Source organism: Varroa jacobsoni, unplaced genomic scaffold (assembly GCF_002532875.2).
Source record: "Varroa jacobsoni isolate VJ856 unplaced genomic scaffold, vjacob_1.0 scaffold_165, whole genome shotgun sequence".
Classification (NCBI taxonomy): domain Eukaryota; kingdom Metazoa; phylum Arthropoda; class Arachnida; order Mesostigmata; family Varroidae; genus Varroa; species Varroa jacobsoni.
The window spans coordinates 33,535-57,314 of NW_019213067.1; the positions used below are offsets into that span (position 1 = coordinate 33,535).

General features: G+C 40.0%; 1 long non-coding RNA gene across 1 annotated transcript in view; it reads right to left on the reverse strand.

The window, feature by feature from the left end:
• Nucleotides 1-23,083, reverse strand: part of LOC147753853 (uncharacterized) — a 49,969-nt gene extending 26,886 nt beyond the window's left edge. The window contains exons 1-2 of the long non-coding RNA XR_015315049.1: nt 23,026-23,083; nt 17,052-17,173 (exon numbers count right to left, since the gene is read on the reverse strand). This is a non-coding gene — a long non-coding RNA (uncharacterized LOC147753853). The remainder of the gene's footprint in view (nt 1-17,051; nt 17,174-23,025) is intronic.
• Nucleotides 23,084-23,780: the final 697 nt, after the last annotated feature.

Sequence of the window (23,780 nt, forward strand, 5' to 3'; positions counted from 1 at the left end):
TATTACGGTCGATATCGTGTTGATTGCTCTCCTGCTTCACTTTGCCCGAGCTTTTATGCTATATAGAAAATTAGAATTTCGAAAAAGTTTTTCGGTTACGATTGATTCCACGAAAGCTCGAACTGGGAATCTCAGACTTTCCTAGCTAAAGCTTGAGCTTCAGCTTGAGTGTATTTGAACGATGTTTAGTAATGAGTCTATTTATTCATAGACAAACGTCTTTCTCTGTGGATTCCAAAAAATGCCTCAACCTTCATTGGTAGATCCTGCAAACGATAATTTAAATTTCGTGTACTCGCGACTAAAAGAGCTAGCAGCTCTTTTATCGATCGCTATATCTTGAACAGTTCATTGCAGCTTTTATGTATATAATGCACCCAATAATTGGTGAGAAATTGAAGCTTGCTGAGGCCCTCCCGTGTGAGGATGGTTGAAATTCTTTACAATCGATAAGTATAAACCATATATTATTGATTATTATTTGCTTTTACTAGAGAAACTCGCTCACGTTCGATCCTGACGTTATCATTGAAGTCACCATTTATGTCCATTTTACCCTCTTCTAGAAATCTCTGTCATTTTCCGCGATATATTCTATCTGATACCATTTTAGCCAAGGATTACAATGAGCAACAACGTTACATACTTGAACGAATAGCGAAACATTTAATTACAGGCAGATGACGATAATGTCTGTCGACATTCACTAGGTTTGCCTGACCGATGCAGTCACGCACCAAGTGTACGGTAAGCACTAATCGGCCAACTTCAACCTACTATTCTAGGCAACTGTAGGGGGTGTTGAGTTAGTTTAACGCGAGTTTAGTACTGGGAATAGAAAGAGTATGGGTGGCCTTCCCCATTTAGCCATGTTGCCCTTTGGGAGAAGCTAAGATAGCCGCTTTCATGAACGCGTTACAACGTAACGAGGTAAGGGCATTGGTTCCGTAGCGCTCCTGATTTGCTTGCCGTAGATGGATACTGTAGGAATGAGGACGCCGACCAATTTCTTGTTTTGCCTGCCGTGTGATTGTTACTCGGTTCGTTTGGATACGAGTTAAGGGTAGCCAGTTTTTCGCGCCGCGGCTGCGGCTACTGCTACACGATTTACAAAAACGGTTTCGCTGTTCATTGCTTCGTAGCCCCTTTATGCCTCCTCAGGGATTGGATTTAATAAAACTCGCTTTCTTTTTTTTTCTAAGGTAATTCTCACATATCAGAGTCACTTCCACAATAGGCTCATCCGCTTATCAGTCTCGTCGCTTTCGTATAGTATGTAGCCTTAAAACCACGGGATTTCCTCGTTTGCCTCTGGTCCAGAATTCCGTGGCCTATCATGTGCCCCAAAAGCTTCTGAGTTGCCTGAGTGATAGCTGTCTAAAGCGCGCCCCGCCTTTTTTTGACTTCGTCCGAAATTCTGAGACCGGAACAAGTCCCAGCGGTTTCAGTTCAGCATCAATGAGCTACGGAGTCCGAAGGATGAGCTTGCCAACTAACTAACTATGCATATTGTCATGTATCAACATGACAGGATCGGGTCCGACCAGCAGCCCGTCTTCCTAAAGCAACCAAATAACTAGCGACAAGATTTAGACCCTTTGTTCTGCCATGGGGTTGCTCACGGCCTGGCTATCTTTGCCGCCCTACTTCCGCCATTACGATGGCATTAAGGCTTTTTTTTAGCTGGGTTGTTAGTTGGCTTTCAATCGACGTCTACCGGACATCAAAAACGAGTTGAAAATGGCCTGCATTGTCGCTTAAACAGAGCTCTAAGGCAGAATTCACTGACAAAGCAGGCGCTACCGCATGCTATGCGCTTTAATAACCCTAAAAATGATAGGATCCTTGTGAATCTGGAAGGGAGGCAATGGAGAGCGTATCAGTTAGGATCACACTAGAATAGATTTTAATATGATCCCAACCTAACTATATAACCTCAACCGAGTTGTAGTTCAGACAATATTTAGTCATTCTGGTGGAGATCCGGTTAAATGCGGTTTATATGGAGAGTGAGTGCAGGGGCAATATTTTGATGGAGTCCTTACTGAGGTTGGACGAAAGCAAGGGAGGAGGCTGTGTCTACCTGTTAACAGTCGAAAAAATCTCGATAGCGCGTGATGGTGGTAAGCAAACTTCATTGGCAAGGTGTTCGAACAGAAGCCCCATGAATAATGTTACTCCGCGCATTAAATTTCACTAAATTGTTTTATTCAATGGACAAATTGAAAAAGCGACTCCGACGTTGAATCCTGCACCGGAAAAAGTGTGTACGCTCGAATTTGAGACGACAGTCTGAAGCACTGATCAAAATGCGCTTTATTAAGCTATCGAACAATTGAATTATGACAGAGGCATAAGGGGAAGGGCTTGTAGATTAGGCAAAAATGTCGTAGAGGAAGAATCCTCGTGTGTAACTTGAAACATACCTTCAACCCGACGGGGCACTTTTTCTGTGTCTGTTTGTGTGGACATTCTCGTAGCGATATTGTAACCTAATATTTTGTCTGCTCAGTGCAATACGACACCAAGTCTGGCCTTTATTTAGGCTGGAGATCCCACAAGTCTTTGTCCGTGTCGAAAGCCTCTTCGGTAATAAAAGCTATAGCGGATAGTGAGTGTACTACTGGCCATACCTAGTGGATAACTATATAGCAACCGTACCCCAATAGCAGGGGCTATACTATCGAAGAGCCAAGTGCATCTGAAAGTAGTAAACAATATTTTTTTCAAACTCAATTATAAACTACCTCAGGTCGTGGGCTAAATACGCGATGCACCTCACGTAACCATATTTCGAGAGTAATGGGTGTTACCATTTTTGGTTTGAACGACACTTATGTGCAGCTGCGACACACGGAACTATAAGCCATATTATATTAATTCTGGCTGCGAACGAAAAGAAGTACGACCATATGTTATCCACTATTTTGGAACAAATTGCCTTAAACTGTACTGCCAATACACATACATAATTTTTATTCCGCATCGTAGTTTGACCAATTGAAGCTGAGATTTCTAGCTTTACAAATAGGTCTGCCATACGATATGTCATGGTGACGCTTGAGCTACTTTCAATGACTGTATTACAAATCGCATATGTTTAAGTGTTTTGTGTGTGAAAAAAAAACATGTCGTTGTTATTAAAATATGTCATTTGCTAAAATTGACTGATAGAGAAATCCTACCGAACAACGTTGGGTATCTTGTTCTATTTCCTGCTGAAATGCCGGTATGTCACTTTGAATAAAAAATGTATATATACATATATGCTAAAAGATTTGTAACATGGCATTTTGTATATGCAGGCGTGAGCTAATTTGGCTTCGGCTTTGGGCCAATTGATTTTCTATACGATTTGCCCTTTGGTGCATCTCGAATGTATTGTTATTTGTATTATGTACACTTTATAGGCGAGATAGACCCTGTGAAATGACAGAAGGATTAGCGGTAACCGATTATGCTAGTTCCACTGACCCCCGGATACAAGCTTGTACTAATTCATGCACAGAAATACGCTACGTAATAATTGCTTTGAGCAACTTTAGTTGCCTATATAGGGTAGCCACAGAATGATGAAATTTTACATTGGGGTTTATAACCATTTGGGTCTTTGTAGGGATTGCTCGAGCTTGCGTAAGATTCTTATTTTACGTAGCTTTTAGAATGAAATGATTACGACTCTGATATCGATACATCATGTATTCCCAGTCAGTTAGCACCGGTATAAGAGGCAAACAGCTTCCTTCAGATCGAAATCCTCGATTCAACCTTTTACTACCACATATACTACAGCTACTTCTACTATGTGTCATCTTATCTCGTTTAGTTCACCCTTTGTTCTCGTACTAACGTTCTCCTTTATACTGCTTCTTTCTTTTGCTTGTCAATCGCGGGTCTCTGCATACATAAGCTATGCAGGCCAATATGTGTTGTATGTAAATGCCCGGGGCGGTTCTTCTTCTCTACGTTTGCTAGACTCGTCTTGCGTCACAGCTCAAGCAGTGTTACTGTTGGACAGGGTCCCAAGAGGTCTTAGTAAATCAAGTGAGATATTTTGACCTAGGTGTTCGGGTCAGGGACGCTTGGTTACAGAGACTTGAGTTATTTTGTCGCGTCACCGATTCAGGTCGCCCCTTGAAAATCAGAAGATACAGAGTCAACCAAATATACTTTTCTTCTCGGATCCATTTCAACTTGTTGGTCCTGCTTCGAAGTTGGAAACAGAGCTAAGAAGGCCATCACGAGACATATCTAAAGCGAAAGTAAAAAAATGTAGGTGCTCCCTTAGGGCAGTTGGGACTTTCCGACTTCGCAAACCGCCTGTCTCGTATAGTCCTTTCGTCCCGTATAGCCAGTCTCGTCGCCGATCCGTAAGCAGCGTAACTCTAACGCAAATGGGACAAGACAACACAGATATAGATGTGTATATATGTATGCGTAGATTCTTGTCGTTCAGAAAAACATAAGAAAGGCAGAACGTTGTGTCGAAGCGGTACAAGATGATGATGATGATGATGCTGTTGCAGTCGTAGAAGGTTCGGTGGGGGCTATCCGGCTTGTGGGAAGAGTGGGTCGACAGAGGAATGAAGGAAGCTAAAATAGGGTAAAACGAACCAAGGAAAAGAAGTGAAGGCTTGCTTCTTCTTCTTCTACACAAACAAGGTCAATACAGTATGGGATAGCTCATATGGCTACTCTACACTATTGCCACCCCCACTCAACGGCCGCTACTTTTCTTCCTCATTCGCATCGTTGTGAGGATGGACCCATAAGGACGAGTCCGTAGGCACCACGTTACCTACGTTCTATTCTACGTTCTGTACTAATGGATCAAAGCTCACTTCAACAAGTGGTATATGCCAACGCCGTACATCCACAAGCCTCCTTTGGAGGCGCACTGAGTGTCACCTTTTCAATGTGGGCCGATACTGCCTCGGATCCTGTTCCTCTAAGAGTCTGCACTTGGATTCTACTACTATTATTACCAGCACCACTGAATGCCCCTCCGGCCAATCTCTTGCACCCAATCTGCCTCCATCCATTCGACAAGAAGCGGAGACTCGGGCAGGCAGTAGATAGGCGAAGTGAATAAGAGGGGCGGGCCCCTGTTCCGCCGTAACATTCAATGCTGCTGCTTTTTCTCATGATGATGTATTGACAACAACTGCCACTATGGAGCAACAACAACGGTATGAGTACTGTAATGAGTCACCTCCTCCTTGTCCTCTTTCATTGCCTCAGCGATAGCCCCCTATTTTCTTTTGCTTTTCGCGTCATCCGCTGCCGTAGAAGCCTAATTCCCAGTTTTCTTATTCCGTTAACTCTTATGGCGCTCCGCATCTATTTGGAACTTTTGAGAGGAGGCGGTCTCCGCTAAAGCTGATCTGGTGCTAGAAAGAAAAGCTTGTACCCGCCTATTACATTATGCATGTTAAAGCCACTTTTTTCCAATGAATAGTCTTTGAATGTTCGACCATTAGCTTTTGAACTCAGCTGTTTATAATAAAAAAAATTAGGGCTAACAAATGTTACGTTTATAACGTAGCAGTTAAATTCTAGAGACATAATTAGACACACTATGAGCAGGAAGAACATGAGACTGGCTACGTGTGATAAGAGCAAGGTGGACTTAAAGTGTGGACGAAAATAGTTTAGTACTTAACTATTTTCCCTTGTTCTCACGGTCGTTTCCGCTTTATGTCCTCAACGCAGCGACTCTTTCTCCGAATAATCTTTATTATTACGCTAGCATCCAAAGTAGGTCCTGCTGTACCATCATTTACGTAAGATGGGCAATAAGCAGTTACGTCCGCACATGCACCCAGCTGTAGAACAACTGCAGCAAATTCGGCCCGCGCAAAGACGCAAATGTCAATATGGTAAATACCGTCCCGCACGATTAGGTTGCACGGTAAATAGGTTGAGACGTGTCCAACCACAATATTTCATTGGGCCTCCTACGTTGCATGTCATTCTAGCCTATCGTTTCACGCACTGATCTCTACTGATCCAGCAGAGGCATGACACCAAGATATACAAAGTTCGCCAAAGCTGCAGCCGTATGCAAAAGGACAATCGTAACTTTACCGATGTTGACAAGGTTTCTTACCTCAGAAGCGCACGAGCGTTTGTCGTATATGTAGGAGAAAGTGTAACGTGCATGCGCAGACCATAAATAGTTTTCTAGCGTTCTTTTTATTAAGGATTTGATTATTAATTGTCAACTGCCGAAACTGCGCTCGCAGTGCAAGGCGTTATTGTATTTTAGCCCGCTTTCTGTTCTAAGTTTCAATGTATTTTTTGTGATCATTCTCTTCGTATACTGTATGTGTTTTTTTTTTATATTTATTCTTTTTGTATATAGTTAGTATATAAATGAAACTACGATTGTAAGACAAATACGAAGAGACGCACGGATAAATCGGCCTGGTTTTTGCGCCTGTCCTCTGATATTAAGCGTGCTGGCATTATGTTCGTCAGTACATTGTAGATGCAATGATGCGTTTTATAAAAACTTTGTTTCGTGTTCTTATTATTATTTAAGTGGTGTTATTTTAACATGCACTGTCGGACGTGTAAAAACTATTCTGGCATGATCGACATAGCTAGCTCACTTGCCGCAGTAGGAGCCTTTCAGGATTTTTTCAAAGGATCAATTTTCTATTTAGACCATCTTTTCATTGTAGCCGACTCCCTGCGCACATGAAGATGACCTGCCTAAGGATTCCGTCGACATAAAAAAATGATTTGCGTAACAACTCTCGGATAAAGAAACTGAACTTCAACTACCCGTCCCACGTCCTTCTCCACCGGCTCCACGAATGAAGCGGTAGTGACACATCGTCCAAGTTCCTTTTCTGATAAAGGTACTTATTACGCATTTGTCGTCCATGTCATTAATCTTATTTCTCTTCTGATTATTGACGCAACACTAACACTCTAGCTATTTGCTGCTTAGTGCCTACTAGTCTTCTTGGACCTCACTTGTCACTGATAACCTCCTCGTCGTCCGGAGCCCCTGTGTCATGGCACGAGCCCTGTCTGTCCGATCCTGTGTGTACCACCCTACAAACCGACCGATATCTAACAGAAAGTACTCATTGGTGTTGGCCTCAATGAGTGGTTCTTATTCAAAAAAATATTCTATGTGGCTTGTTCGTCTTACGAAAACTGGCGACCTCTGGAGCAGCAAACAGAAAGAAAAACGGACAACAGTGAAACCCGGTAAAGAGATGTGGAAAAGCTGCTGCCCCCAGAAAGACGATGAAAGCGACAGCAATGCTCATGGCGACGAGTCGATCCACATAAAAAAAATTATATTTATGGTTGGGCCGCGTTGAGCGCATGGTCACAATCCCAACAACGACAACGGATGGGATAGATACATTGCGAGGACTTGAAGAATTTAAAGAGGACAAGGGCATTTGTTAAAGTCGCTACTGCATCCGCCCTTCATGTTGTAGGAATACTGCTAGTACCACCGGCAAGTCACATTGAGATTTCTAAAGGGAGTGTTTAAGAAGACCCACTCAAACGTACTTTGTCCCAGGAGTGGAAGAAAGATGTTAGCTAAAGCTCCAAGAGAATGCACAATGCTGAAATAAATAAATGATGACACTGAAGTATGATTAACATCCACGAAAAAACCACGCGTTTGTCTCAAGGTTTTTCTCTGTCTGCTGTCAGTCATATACACGCGAAGCCGTCTTTGTAACGAAACCGACGAGAGTGAGACATGGTTCATCCTGGCATATATGTCGCTAACTTTGTGTTAAATATATGGATTCACTAGTACGCTTAAGGTTTAAAGAGCAACCTATTATGGGAGTCATAGTAATTATGATCATAATAATCCTGTTTGTTTTTATTGTGGAAGTAATTTCGATATTCGAAAGTTTTTCGTGTTTATCTTCTGAGAAGCGGGGTATTCGGATCGTTTGTGAAGACGAATTTGATTTCGCAAAGAAGATCAGTAAAGACAACTTTTATAGGCGTTTAGATCTCCAGAGACAGTTCCTAAAAAATTACCAAGTCGGTGATTAGTAAATCTGTTTTTGTTCATTGATAGTCAAGGGTTAAGTTCCTTCTTCTCTTCAAATCTGTTGTCGCCATTTTGTTCAAATCAGAATTTGCTCGGTGACAAGAAAAGTGTTTTTGAAACAATTTCTTTGTTTTTCAGCAAGGGCAAACCGCTGAACTTAGCCTGCGTGAATTTGGCGTGTGTTACCAGGACTCTTTCACTGAGATCACTCTTCGAAATATAACAGATTCAATAATAAAAGGGCTTCCGGAGTTAGTCAAGTATTTATTTGGGCCACTTAGTTGTTAGACAAGTCTAAATATTTTAGCTATGAGGTCGTGCATAGTTGCTTTCGCAGCTTTTTGACACTGGAAAGAATGCGCACCGAATTGGAAGAGAATGAATATGCCCAGATTCTGTTTTACCCGCTATACAACGACATTTAGGGTCCGGACATAACATAAAATAAGATATATATTGTTGCTTCAAAAATATCGCTGATTCTGTATTAAGGCATATAACACCTTGAGCCAAAAGGCATATGAAACGTATTATCGACAACTTACTTTTATAGTTAGCCACGCAGTTACCCTTTCGCTTACATCGTCAGTAAGCCAGTATAGACTAGTATAAGCGCTTCAGATAGAAATCTGTGATAGCACATATTTTTTTCAGGCATTTTGTTTAGCAGATTAACGTTTCTCAGCTCGTCGTATTTCGTATTAATCGTAACCGGCTCAATATTTTGTTTATATATATTTATATAAGGAGCCAATGTTTAGATTGCTTGTATATCGAATATGAGTTTACCCACTACAGTTCTATTAAGGGTGCAATCGGCCATCACACGGAAGCCCCATCGAAGTGATGGAAGATCGAGTGTTAACCCCTATTACCAATGCACGAAAAATGGTTGTACCAACATGAGCTTTTATGTGCCCAGGGTCACTCAAAAGGGTATGCTTTTTTCGTAACCCAATAATTGTACAGTGATAAATTTCTGAATGAAATTTCGATGCCTCATTCGAGAATGCCACCTGCACATCTAACCTACAATTTTAGTGATGCGTAAACATTTCACAATAGCTCCGTTGAATCTAAATTGATCATCCATTTTGTCGGAACATGATTGGCAAATAGCCAGTTGTTTCTACAGAGTGCTTTGGTAGTAACTGGCCAAATTTCTGTTATTAATTTGGTAAGGCAACAGAACCGTTATATTTCAAACAGCACTCCAATACTTACCTAAAACGGGTCTCACTAGAGAATGAGACATCTCAAAGGTCCCATTTTCGTTTCTGCCAGTTGAGCAGGCGTTCGAGCGGAAGAAACTTTGAAGCCAACACTCCACCCGCTTGGCTGGATAAAGAAAAGGCAGATGGGAGAAAAACGGCAACGCCATCATTCTACTGACGGACGACTGGGGGCAAAGGATGAGAAATGTCGAAAAGCGCCTTCCTTTGATTCTTGACGCATCTCTACTCACTCAACTTTCCTTGTCCCAACCAATTCCTGGCCATGCATGCTTTCTTTAAAGGGCAAGCAACATTATCTTTTTTAGCTCACTCTGCCAGTTCTAACATTCTATCCCAGCAATCACCTGTGATACAGGAAGGCGTCAAACAGTGTTAGTCAAAATAGAGCGTTACAAAGACCCAACTGCGCGTTCTTGTACATTAATGTTTCTATAGCTGTTGCTTACTCTTCGTTACGAAGTAGCTTTATAAAGCTGTCCTATAAGTCGAATTTTATTAAATATATTTGATACCAAACGCAATCAGTTGAGGTTTCAGCAGATAATGTAGAAGCTAACGATTCTACACCTCATCAGTCGCATACGACGCCGTAATCGTTAAATAAATATTAAATCTTCTAACGAAAATATTGCCAGTAGAAAATCCTACGAACAGCGCGCTTTTTTACTGCATCGAACTAAAGTGTGCCACTCCATTCGCTTAGCCTTAAAATCCGTTTTCTTTGTAGATACTTCGATAGATATTGCTAGTGCCTGATACTGTCAAGGTGTTGGTTCTACTCTCAATGATACGAAGGTAGAAGAAACAAAAAAGGCAATAGCATTACAATTGTGTGAGTGCCTACCCAAGTGCCTACCTAAGATGGTTAAGAAGACGATGATAGGACGAGGTAGCGCGAAGGGAAAAAAATCTCACATAGGACAGGGCGACCCGAAGTGTAAGAACCAAGTAGGAGCGTTAAAGAACATTGACAAGTTTAATCCGCGAAGGTCAGGCAAAAAAAGGAATTGATGGCTATGTTTTGGGTTCAATAATATTTCCGTACTACCATCCCATCTTCGGATGCTCCATCAGACCCTTGGTCTTTACCGCAAAGCCAACGCTTGCCGGCATAACCTCGTCATCCGCATGCCGCAACACCAGTAAATCAACCAAAACACTCAAAAAGCAGCTGACAGGGCAAAAAGGCTTCTGCACAGGACACATCAAAAGAGTAACTGTCGGCAATAATTTAACTAAGCCTCTAATAGCTATCATAGTGCAGCTCCAGGATCTTCCAAATAGAAATAGACGCAAAACTCAGTTTTTTAGAAATTGTTTCGTTTTGCAGTTAATATGCACTGGCGTCGCTGGATTGTCTCAATTCGGAATCTACGTAAATCTGCTCTCTTTCTATTAATATGAGTAACCTTCAACGTAATCTACATCGTCCTACTTTGTTTGACACTGCTATTTCGATATTTATAAAAAAATGGCGTATGGCCAAAATGTGGCGTAAAAGTGAACTTGCTATAGATTTATTAAGACGTTCATCCATTTTCAAGGCGAAAAAAACGTACGATTCCTTGTTTACAAATACTCGCTTGTCGCTTTACATAGTTGCAACGAATCATTGACAAACTCTTCTATAACAATAGATCTGCGAAGAAGATGTCGGTCTGCAAGCTGTCTAAAGACAAGTGGGCCATGAACTTGAGTGCCGTATAGAATCTAATTAAAGTTGTAGATTATGGAATTATACATATTGAAAAATACTTTAGATGATGTAGCATTTGATGAACAGTTACGTTATACATGACTGGAGCTCCATACGGAAAATAGGCCTTCTAGCAGAGGGGCTATCCGCCACGCATCATTGTGGATCACTATCAACCACTTCATCTAAAGCCTGGACATGAAACCAAATATACTAAATTAAGGAACATGTAACGAACGTGGAAGAACATAAATTTACGAGCTTTTAAAACGACCATTTCGCTTCGTGTGCTTCACTGGAGATTTCAGCATATACCGATACAGGTTGCCGCAGTTTTCCAGCGTCATTCGCATGCATGGTAGTCAGATCACAGCCAAGTAAGACATCAGCTCTTTGAATTAGCTTATACCAACTGTACAACGCGCGTGCTGTACCCCAACGCGAATTAGGAAAACCGAAGAACGCAATATATTTAGTGACAACATATTGGAAAGCAACGTAGTTCTAATACCCTTGGTAACTGAACATACTGAGACGATGATACGAAGGAACGGACTCATGCGAAGCCGACGATGAATTAGCCGATCTCCCAAAGGGCCACGAAATCGGCAGTCGGAGCTGCGTGAGGTAATATAATATGTTCAACCAGTAACGTGAGCAACTGTCTTATCACAATCAGAGAATGGGCAAACGTGGGCACTACGACGGCTTCATTGCGGCTCCTAAGGCCAATGTCGCTTTAGCCGAGTCAAAACCCATGGGGATGAATTGCCTGACTGATTGACTGAAGCTGCAGGCAGCCGTTATGAGGCCGTTGCGGCTGTAAAAGCTTCTGCAGGGCCCTTTGTCCTAGAAGAAAATTCATCCAGGTACGGATGCCTTGTTGTTAAATGTTGTGCAATATCTAACATTAGTTATTAAAAAATTAATAACCAATAGCGCGTGTAGGTGAGACCCCAGTACCACTTTATTGAGCTATGAAATATACCTCTCGGCTGACTTGTTCACCATCGTCGCTATGCAATTCAGATGATATAAATTATATATAAAATGAATTATGGTTCGTACTTTTTTAACCAGCTTGGGCTTAACCCACTCGTAACAAAGAATAGTTTTAGCATAAGCGATCGTCAACAGACGACGATGCTATCTCGATTATCGTCAGAAAAAATAGTTAAATAGGCGCACGGAAATCTGTGTGAACGATGTTTCTAGCTGTGTACAAGCACATAACTTTGAAGAACATTATCAAGCGCTCTATTGAAGACACAATCGACTCAACCATAAATATTGTCTTGTTATGTGTAAAATGAACACGTTTATAGCGCTGTAAATCGTAGATCGCCGTGGATCGAACTCATTTACTGCATTGATTCACTATATACGTTTACCGTTTAATGCACTATATAACGCGTTATCGTAAGGTAACATCAGACTACCCCTTGAATCCCATTGTAGCGTGGAGCTTCTGCTTTAGGATAATCAGTTGCAAGGTGTATACAGAGTGGATCATCCAAATAATACATGTATGCGAAACTGCGTGATATCACGTTGGTGACAAAAAAATTTGATGAAGTCAAAAGCCGTAACGTCTGCTGCTTCGTACGTCCGTAAAAGTTAGTTTAGTTCAAACTTAAACTCTAATTACTTTGTTTTCTTCTTTGCAACAATTTCTCTCGACTGTGTTATGTGAAAGAAAGCTTTTTGAAGAAGATACTTCGCTCAATAAGTAAGTTTTTATATAAAAACATCATTCTGCTAAATCATCCAAATAGAGCAATCCCTTGAGCCGCTTGTTGTAACATAGCGTTTTAATCCGGTAGCTTAGTATTTTTTTCTAATGATAAAATACTTTTATTACTCCTAATTATGTTAATGCCTATGGGTGGGGAGGATCATATAATAATTGTTCTGTAAACCGTACCATTATATAGAAGGGGTCAACATTACCTGAAACCACTGTTGTATGTAGGTGACTTCGCCAACCGATTCGGTATAAGGCGTTGGAACAACATGCATAGCTAAAGGTGAAACCATCACTATCATCTTATCGAAAATAGCTGTAAAAGTTTTCACAGATTTTGAGCACCTGTCGACATCACGCATGCGTTTTCTTCTCTCGACTCTTGCGTATGCCGTAATCCCCATTACCCCCGCCCGTCATCTGCCTATGGAAACCCCGCGCGACTCAAATCTGTTTTGCTTCCCCTTTTGCCTTGATCATAACTTTCCCAAAACTCAAAATTCGCGTGTCTGCCTCCCCTTCTCAATACAACATCTTTTCCCTCTGTTCTCACCGTTTTTTCGATGACCTTTTAAACCCTACACAAACTGCTAGTTTCTCTCTCTCTCTCTCTCTCTCTCTCTCTCTCTCTATCTCTGACGATACAAACCCCTCCAGCCAGCCATTATGGTCTCAATATTGCCTGTCTTTTTCTCCGCGTTCTTTTACTCTCGATGCGAATCGTCTCACTGTACCGTTCATGCCGATAGTTCGACCCAGGCTTATTCATGATAGGCTCACCTTCTTTGCTCCGCTTTCCTATATGGGTCACATGCGCTACTCACTTATGTGGTATATAGCTACCCAAAAAGAACATATCGTGAAGAACGATAGTATCATGCCAACAGACAAGCCAAGTGTTGGAATTTATCTACAATGCAATTTAAAGTCGCTGTCAGCTTATCGTCCCTATCCTTTCTTCCATTTAGGCCAGACCACCGCTAAACACTCTTCGCAAATGCACGAACCGATCACGCTGCCTTCTTTGCCGCTACTGCTGCTGTGTTTTTATGTTTTGGTACTTGTGGTGATGTTTGGTGCTTGTCTGCCAGTTTTCGAGCATTGCTTGCAAACTGTATGCGTGTTTTTTCGAAATGGCTCAGTGCTGCTTGCAGTTAGGCTAGAGAAGGGCTATGGGCCTGTCGTGTTTTGTAGCACCACTCTGTAACAGAAACGGCGACGGCAGCAGCGCCAGCTTCGAACGAAGCGATGGGTTTAATGGTTACACCGCAGGCCAGCGGTGTACTTCATGCTCCTTGTTCCTTTTAGACACCAATGGCTGCCTTTTCATCAGGGATGGAGTTGGCTTATCACAGAAGCCAGGTGTATCCTTTGTAAGTACCACTTTAAGGTAGAAACTCTAATCCAACTATCGTGTCAGTATTTCTAATTGGAAGTTGGGCAGCGGTGAACAAGACCAGTCAGCAGTATATTTTAACAATCGGCAGCAAAAAAAAAATGCAAGCTATAATAGTATAGTACAGAAAAGCTTAGAGCCCTCTTCCCCGAATAATCAGGTTGTTTACTTTCGACTTAGATGTTTGGTTTGTGGACACCGAGTTTGGACCCAAACGGTACGAGTTAGACGTAGTACTCTACGGTTGTTTACTTCACTGCTAAAGTTTCTAGAGGCGATACGGGTCATCAACAGGGAAAGCTGTTCAAAGCTGAATGGAAGTCACAGCTGAGAAGTAAACAAAGGTTGAGGAGACCGGTAAACATTGTTTTGCGGGATGCTAAGAAACATCCACACGTCTAACTGATAGAGGGCCAAAATTGGGACCTCATCATTTTTTTCGGGCTTTCAACCCGCAATGGTTTTATGATATATTTCCACATATTCGAATCTACATTCAAATACAAATTATACCCTTCCTAACGATATATGGATATAGAAATCATGCCCTCAACTGAATGTCGAACACAGGTCCCGAAATTGAATTTTTTCTTCATATCGTTAATTTTTTATGTGCAAAACGTCATTAGCGTTTGCTTAGGGCAACTTTTCACACTAATCATACAAACGTTTCTATCTTTGATACATATGCTGCTTCCAGTTCCAACAACACAAGTATTACATACATTTATGTGAATAAATAGAGCCTCCGTTTGACTATAAAAATATATATAGAACACATATAGAAATTAACGACTTATTATGCCGCATATCAGAAAAGTTTAATGCTGTAGCAAGTAACTGCTTATCTCAAGGTTACGATATACTACATTTAGAACATTTCTAAGGTGAACTCCTTTGTCTGGTAAGCCATTTATTCCTCGAGCCATTTTTTCCCTCCTGCCTTCATATGAGGTTATTTGCGTAAGGGGTATTTACTCTATAATATGATGCTTAGGGGCATAATCTGTTAACAAGGCTGTTTTTTTTTTTGGTCCCGAAGGTATATACTTGCGCCAATTAATGAAAAAGGTTGTTTTTCCTGCAGTGTGACAGGTAATGGCGGTATCGTAACCAGGACTGTCCTTACGATGGCCAATGAACACAATAAACGTGTTTGACTCTAAGTGTCGTTAAGACATCATAATAAGTTGCTAGTTATGCGTTTGCACCTGTCGGTCCACTTTTTTGCTCAGAGCTATAATGATAAGCAAAAATCTTCCTCTGTCAAAGTTGTTAAGCGTTGTTTTGAAGAGTGTTTGCTTGGTGTGGAAGACAATGAACACGCTATTTTGAAGTTCGAAACGAACTTATAGAACGCCTTACCGAGTAGAAGTTTTCTCGCGTCAGCTGGGGAAGTGAACAGCCTATTCTCCTTCATCGACCAGCCTGGGGCGCTTTACCCGGGATAAATTGAAACCAACTACCGGAGAAACATAAAGCTCCAAAAAAATGTGCTGACAAGGGCACTAAGGACTTGGAAGCCATCACTGAAACAGCTTTCAATGGCCCTCACCACTGCTAAATCTACTCGAAGCAAATACTTTCTTGGTCATATAAACTTAATCGCGAACATAATTCGACGCACGATTCTGCTGATTAAGTCTTGATAAAAGAGGCCGCCGTTTATGATATGATAGCGCTATACGTTGCGCTATATGAGATTCATAAAGGTGTGATATTCCCGGCACTGGTAGACGATAGATACACTAGTGCTCTATATGAAAAAACTGGACAAAAAGCAACCCAATTTTAAACTATACAAATAGTAATACATAAAATATATATATATATATATATATATGTATATATATATATATATGACGCAAAATAACGATGGATGTATTTGAGGTCATTTCATGTTCCTAACATCCCAGGGCAAACACGAAGCAGGATGGTTCGATTGTGTATCTGTTGCACCTCTATTCTTTTATCCTAGCCTAGGCGCATGCCCTCACTTGAAAGCCAAATGATACATGTTAACTCTACGACGTACCGTTTAAATTTTGTCATAGGTCAAGGTGTGCTTAAATATCATTAAATGCAACCCCGAATTATGATAGGTAATATTTTTTTAGCCCTCTGTTTATTGACACTACAAAATGTACACACATATATGTCCTGAAAATGCAATGATCAGCATATTATGCTACCGTTACTTTACCATGAAGTCTAAAATATTTGCCAAATTTTGAAGCTAATAATGTTTTCATAGATACACGGAAAATTTGGTGTAACCTCCGGAGGTAATCCTTAAACGGACGCTGTTTTTTGCATAGGTCTTACAAAAAGAAAAGATCTGATTTTGTAACACATCATATGTAATACACTAAGTATCCTATGTAACAAGAGAAAACGTAAGCTAGTTTAGCTGGGATAGAATGCTTACAAAACAGGGGTAGAACGCAGCGAATAAACAACGCAACTCTATATAATATCATATCCTTTATATTATCGTTGCATCTAGTAGCCTATATAAAAGGACGGAATCAGCTGGTTTTCTATTGAAGGACGTCACGTTACAACTGCGCATCGGTAGCTTTTATTCGCAAAGCGGAGAACCAGGTCTCGTACGATGTTAGGGCCTAACGAGGGGGCTCATCTACAGCCTGATAGTTAAGTATAATAAATCATTGTTACGCCCTAGTTTAAATCTCGAGTCTTTCTATTCAATACAATGATCAAAACGCAAAGTCAGGTACATTTGAATTATACTTTTAGATAAATAAGGTGATCAATCTTATTTTTCTAAGAGTATAATTCAATATTGCCTATACGTATCAGTTGCAGATGCATGGCTTGATTACCAGCAACGTCTTATTTAATGCTTTCTGTGTAAATCTCTCAGGCAGATCAACTTGTGAGCTAAATTCAAAAAGCTACTAGTGATTATCTCTCACCTTCTGACTGGCTCCGGCGGGTTCTCCCCGTTTGGGTCGAGATCATTTCTTTGTTCTGTATGCAAGCATGTTGCAGAAATCTTCAGTTAATGCGATGGGTTCAGGCGGAGAGCTGAGTGTATCTAGAGACACGTACATTTCATTAGTATATGGTAATAAACCAAAGAAGGTAATTAACGTGCCAACACATTGGTACCAGTATGTGTGTTACTCGTATATCTTCAGTTCAGAGAAAGAACATACATATATATGTATATATTGCACAAAAGAGACGCTATAGTGTTTTGAATGGACCGCCAAGCGTCACATTGGTTCGGGAACGAATTAAAATATGCGGTAGAAATTTATTTTCGGCCACCTAAAGATAACCAGTGAACGGCCTTCTAAAAATGGTCGCTTTACATCTTTTTTAGGATATCTATGGGCTGTGTGAAATTTTAAGTATGAAGATTTCCAACAAACCAGATCTTCTATGAAACATCTACAGCAGCAGCACAGTGGCCGTTGCTAATACGAGAAGCTTACCAATCATATAAATGATTGATCTCGAAGATTTCAAATCGTCTATAAGTACAAGCAATACGTTTCTTGTGTTCTAATATACGTTTCAAAAGCGCGCATTTATAAACAGAGATTTAGCAAGAAATGAAACTAGAAAAGTTGCTTAATGAGAAGTAATTACGCGGAATAAGATGATATATTTCAGTTTATGAAGAAAAATTATGCTAGAAATGTCCAAACAAATATTTTTGGATGGAGGCAGAGTGAAATGGTCCATGCATTTCCGACGCAGTAAGCACGTCCAAGCAGAAGCCCGTTCTACAGTAGCCGACGACCTCGCAAAATTTCGCGCTAATCCCAAATGCTAGTAGGAGTACTTTAGTTAATGATAACAAAAAATACGCAAACAACGTATTTAGTGAAGAACAGGTAAACAAGCACACTGCAACAGTGTGCAGCCACTTGGATGGCTCTTGAGGCAGTATTAAAGAAACCAATTGAAAGCACTTTCTATCTTGTTGGCATAGATGAGACCTTTCAGTAAATTGCAGCTATAACGAAGTGTTCCTTTACAGGAAATTCGTAGGTTCCAACGAAGTACTTTCGGGAACTAAATCAGTTTGACAAATGAATCATCATGATATTCAATGATTTCGTTGGGTATGAGAAACACCTTCTCTATGACTCCTGCCTGCGATGAATATAAATGTACATATTAGATCTGCTTCCTTAATCGATCAATATATGTTTACGTAAGCCAAAAAGGCTCTACAGGGTAGAAATGTGTTGTTGTACACAATGTACGTGGCCTTAGGACCGGACGAATAGAGCTTTTGCTTTCTAATAAGCTTTCGTTAGGTTTATTTGGGCTTATATAATATAGTAGAATTTCGTTTCTCGGCGATTGGTCAGCCAACGATGTCTACTTTCTCTTTATCATTTTAACATTACTTTTATGACTGCTTTCCAATTTAGTGTAGAATTTTGCCATCATAAGTGTTTGTGCAACACCGGGCTAGGCATGCAAGTACGATACTATAATCGTACGATTGTTGCTAAAAGCACAAGCTCATACTTTGAGATTAGCTATCCGTGACGGACAGTCGAACACTCAAAATCTCAAACAGCAGTGATAAAAATTGACGCTGTTTTTTTCTTTTGTTGTCAGCGTATGTCTTAAAGCAGCCTTAGAACTCGGCCAAATTTCACCTCCGATTTGAGGATCCATTGTCGAATACGCCGGCTAGATCAAGGCCTTTAAAAACAAGAAAAGGCTTAACTGTTAAAAAGAAAACCCAAAGTAATGGGATTCCGTGATCAGTGATTGGATCGGGCTAATCCCTTCAGAGTTCTGGACCAGAAAATATTTTCATTGGCTGCAATGCAACGAGAAATTTAAACACAAAGGTCCTTTTGTGTGCTCCATGTTCGTTGTTACTAACTTCTGTTACAAACGAAAGTGTTGTTATTGCTATGCTAACTCAGAACAGTGAAACGTTCTTGTTTCCGATAATAGAAGATGCAATTTTCAAGTTAAAGGGCAAAATACATTTCTGTGTTAGTTAAGAAGTATCCATGGAAATGATTGTAAGATATGAAAATAAAACAAAGTTAAATTTTTTCTAAAAAAAAAAAAAAAAAAATGTTTAGAAAGAAAATGTAACGACTAAATCGAATAATTCCATAGATCAATCTATCTACTATCACAATTGTCGACTTCAAAATTGAATTGTCTTGAAGAATGCTCAAGTTAACTTAAACGCATTTTACTAATATTAGAAAATCCTTGCAAAAATGTTCGATATTGTTTAGGTAGTATTTCTAAAAATGATCATTGGCGTTTCACTTTTCAATCTTTATCAAGTGATAAGACTATGTGTTACAATTTCAAGGCTGTCAGCTCTTGGCAAAAAAAATCCGCCAGTCGTCCTAAAGTTATTTATCTTGCCATTTTACCTCAAACGTTCACTGTGTGTTCTTTTGTTTCTCGCTTCAAAGTGTTACTCTCAATTTTTAGCTACCGTAAGTTACAGAAACGTCAATAGTAAATGGAATGCGTCGCGAGGAACGAAACATCACAGAGGCAGAAACAGGATTTTGCGTGAAAAAAACAACGGAACAAAGGAACATACAAAAACATCAAAATGCAGTCCCATTCGCCCTTTCCGCAGATTGCTAAAAAGAAGTTAATGGGGGGAAAAAGCAGTACGATGACCATAAAAATGCCCCAAATGGATATGCACATGCGGCATAAGACTCCATGAAAGTACTTTATATAACAAGGCCGTTCGATGTAACATTTCGCAATAAGTTCTCAGATAGGAAACTAAGTTATTTTCTTTCATCATGTAAATTGCGAATTATAGTATATGTCGCAATAAGACACAAAGTGTTCGTTCCGAATTGTTAGACTTTTTGTTAAATGCAATATATGAAATATAATTATAATATAAATATATTGTTATGGGGGATGCCGAACTTCCTCTAGGCTCGCGAAATACCAAAGTAATCTTATCGTTCGCTTTAGTATATAACTTCATTTATGCCTTGTCAGATGAAAAAGGCTAAATTGAATAACTTGAACCCTTTACTTGCTACAATTTTTCAGTATCTCATCATTGACTCTTATAATTGCAAGTACGAACGAAAAATATATAATTAGGGTAGTGTTTTTGCGAGTCAACACATTTGCTTTGTCATGTCACCTTGCCGTAAGTGAAATGTCGAACTTGATGATACGCTAATGATAAGTAGTCGAAACCTCTGTTGTAGATAGGTGTCGTCTTTACTGCATATTTATTCTTTTCATTATCATATAAATTCATAAAAGGAGCCCATTGTCATCCCATCTTGGCATTTAGAAATGGCGACGTTTTGAAGTTAAGGATGAGTAGTTGACAACTAAATTTTTAGTCTAGTTTTTCTTGGATACAATTATTAACTTAATCCTAAAATAATAGCATATAGAGTAACTATAAAAACTATGCCCCTCTATGAGTTGTGCAGCCAAAGCAAGTTGTTCGTGAAACAAGGAAAGTAATCATTATTTTCATGCTGGACGTGCCCCCCAAAGAAACACGTCTAAGAAGCAGTTTTACAGTGCGTGTCTAGTGAACTTATCTTAAACTTACCTCAGAAATTGAGGGCACATAAAAAACCAATGCTAGCTCAGTAGCACTACATGCTGGCCGTCAACCTAGTAGCAAACCTCGCAAAATCATAGTAGTGCTATAAGAATAAGACTAAGACTAAGACTTTTCGAACGTATTGCGCATCAGTGAGTACAGCGGAGTATTCATCTTGAGTGAATAGATAAATCTTGTGAAGAACGTTCTGAACTATACATGGGTCAGGGACCTATGTCCGCGAGGTTAAGCGTCTGCTTTCGAGCGACGGATCCATGGAGAACTTCATGGTATCCTCGTGAGGCTTCTAGTTTTGGAAGAGTATGGGTTTCTTCTCGAAGACTCAGAATTATTCCTGGCTATGTCAGCTGCTATTTCTAGTGTAAAAAGGAGATACAAATTTTTGCTGCAACGTAAAAACCGATCGAAAGAGATTAATACCAAGCAACGAAATCTTAAACGTGCATTTCCCCAATATCTAGAATTTGCCGAGCCACATGGTAAGGCATCGTCTGAAAGTTCAGAGATCTGATTTCAATACTCAATGATCGACGGAAGGTATTATAGGAATTAAATAGTTTCATCCAAATGCGGTACTATTTACTTTTATCACGACTTTCAGTAGGATTGTTGATGCCCATCTAAAAAATCGTTTAAAAAAGTTGCTTAAAGTATCCATAATAATGCCTATGTGCATTCGCTTTCAAAGGACGTTCATCATGGAAACTGAGGTCCTTGCATATCGACGATAATATAATAGGGTAGGTGCTGCGTTATTATAGAGCAACTGTGCGCATTATCCACCCGGGTTTTCAAGGATAATATTTGTTTTTATCCGGCAAACTAAGTATAAGCTGTCTACTGGTGAATTCAAATGTATATTTCCTTGTTGAAGAAAAAAGTTACATGCGCAAACTGCGGGTCTCTGTAAATTGTATTTTACGGTAGTGAAACAAATGACAAAACGGTATATTGACATGGGTCTCAAAATTACTAATCGAACCATCCGAAATTACCAGAACCACTAACATATTAAACGGAGACAGTTTTTTCTTTTGTAATTTTGGTCAAGTCCAATTCATATTTGCGCGTTGCTATAATATAAAATTAGGAGGTCTGCTACTAGAGAGTATTACTATTCTGTAGTGAATAGATTTTAGCCTTATATACAAGTTTACAGACGTCTAGTTATTATATATATGTATACTATAATCCTTCTATGGTTGTAAAGTATGACGCCTGTTTGGCTAGGTACACTAGAGCGTCTTCTGTCAGGGTTTCTGCAGCAGTGCAATATTACCGAATTGACCTTAAACCTATATGAGGACTATACAAGACAAAATCAACCATTGGTTGTCGCATATAATTCTGTTGCTATTAGAGCGGAATATCTGAGAAGCAAATGAGTTTCGTTTTTTGTTCCGTCACAGTTTATCGTCGAGTGCGTGACCATTAGCTTGTTTAGCCGAGGGCCACTTTGGCCGTTCAGGCCATCGCATCGATTCGAAATTTGAAGAATTGTCTTCTCGTATTTTGCATAGCCCAAAACTGTACTCTTCCACGGTTGCAGCACCCGCATATTTATTCATATATATTCAATAGATGTGTGATGATTCGATAAAATGTCAACAGGTTGTAACGACAAAAAACAAACGGCTTCGAAATCCGCTATCTTGAAAAATCTACCTATTCTAGACTAATATTTATCTGAAAGGGCTTAGAGATAAAATATATATATGTATCCAAACAATTGTTGTGCTTATCAAATCGCGACTTAAGGTCTGTTCATCCTCCGCACCGAAAATTTTCATCTAAATGAGCCCGATCACCAGTCTGTCAGCAGAATTATTTACTAGAAACAAGGCAACATCGATTTGGTATGATTTGTGGATCTTATGTTGTTTAGCTCCACCGTTTCATTATTCTAATTATCTGCATATGAACTACGGGTTCTTCTTGTTGAAGAATGGGTTTTTTTTCTGTATAGGCATTATTTGGTGCAATTTATGGAAATGCTGCCCTGTCAAGTGGCGGGTCACATGGACGAGTTGACTGCAACCACCGAAACGACAGAACGAAAAGACATTCCACGGCAGACTAAAGTATTTCTCGTTGGCATTCCAGAGTACCTGATTATTGTCTTCTGTGGCACCAGCAACACACTATTGGTATCGGGATTCCGGAATCCCTTCAAATGCCATTCGTGTTTCCTTTAAGTGTTATTGCAGAGCGGATAGTATGCTTCCAGAAAATAATTGTTGTATAAAAGCATTTGTACGCAAGCCCCTTTTCGTCTAGTGCTAATGGGTTCCATCCTGGGGCATTCATTCCTACGGCGGCATACGTACATGATCGGTTAGCGTAGTGGCCAGCACCGCAACTCAGCTCACGGAAGCATTCGGCCTGCGCTGGAAAAAAGTTTACAAGCCGTTAATTCGAGCATTTTACTCTTCTTATGTAACCTCGAGTGTCTGGAACTTATTACTCTCAGCGTAGCGTTTTTTCGACATGGCAGGATTTATATAAAAACGAACAATTATACATATACATACAAACTTAAATTAAGTCGCTACGTATTGTCAGGTGTCAAGGCTGAGGATAATGGGTAATTTTAACGCGATGATTGCAATTCTTCGCCATACTACAGTCTGAATATGGTGGTGCAGAAGACAGAAAAACCGTAGCTCCGTTTACTATCGGCTACATAGCTCGTATAGTACGATTCCAAACGCGGAACATGTATTATCCTATTCATATATTTATTTAAGTTAAGCTATTAAATAGATCTATATATCAAGCCTTTTTTTATAGCTATTCTGATTATGCTGGAAATAGTGGTTCCTGGTTCGCGTCTGACTGGGCGGGTGCGTATTAGCGATTGGACCAGTAAAGCCATATTGTTTATCATGTAATATCTACCTAAAGTACGACACGCACTTATTTGAACCACTACAATGATTATATGTTATGTTCATTTAAGCATTTAGATAATTCTTTAGCTATTTATGATGGAACATCAGATCTGCTGCATTTCCATATTCTTAAAGCAAACCTATTTCGTCAAGCTGTTCTTAAATTCAGCTTTCGCACTTTGTGAAGGGAA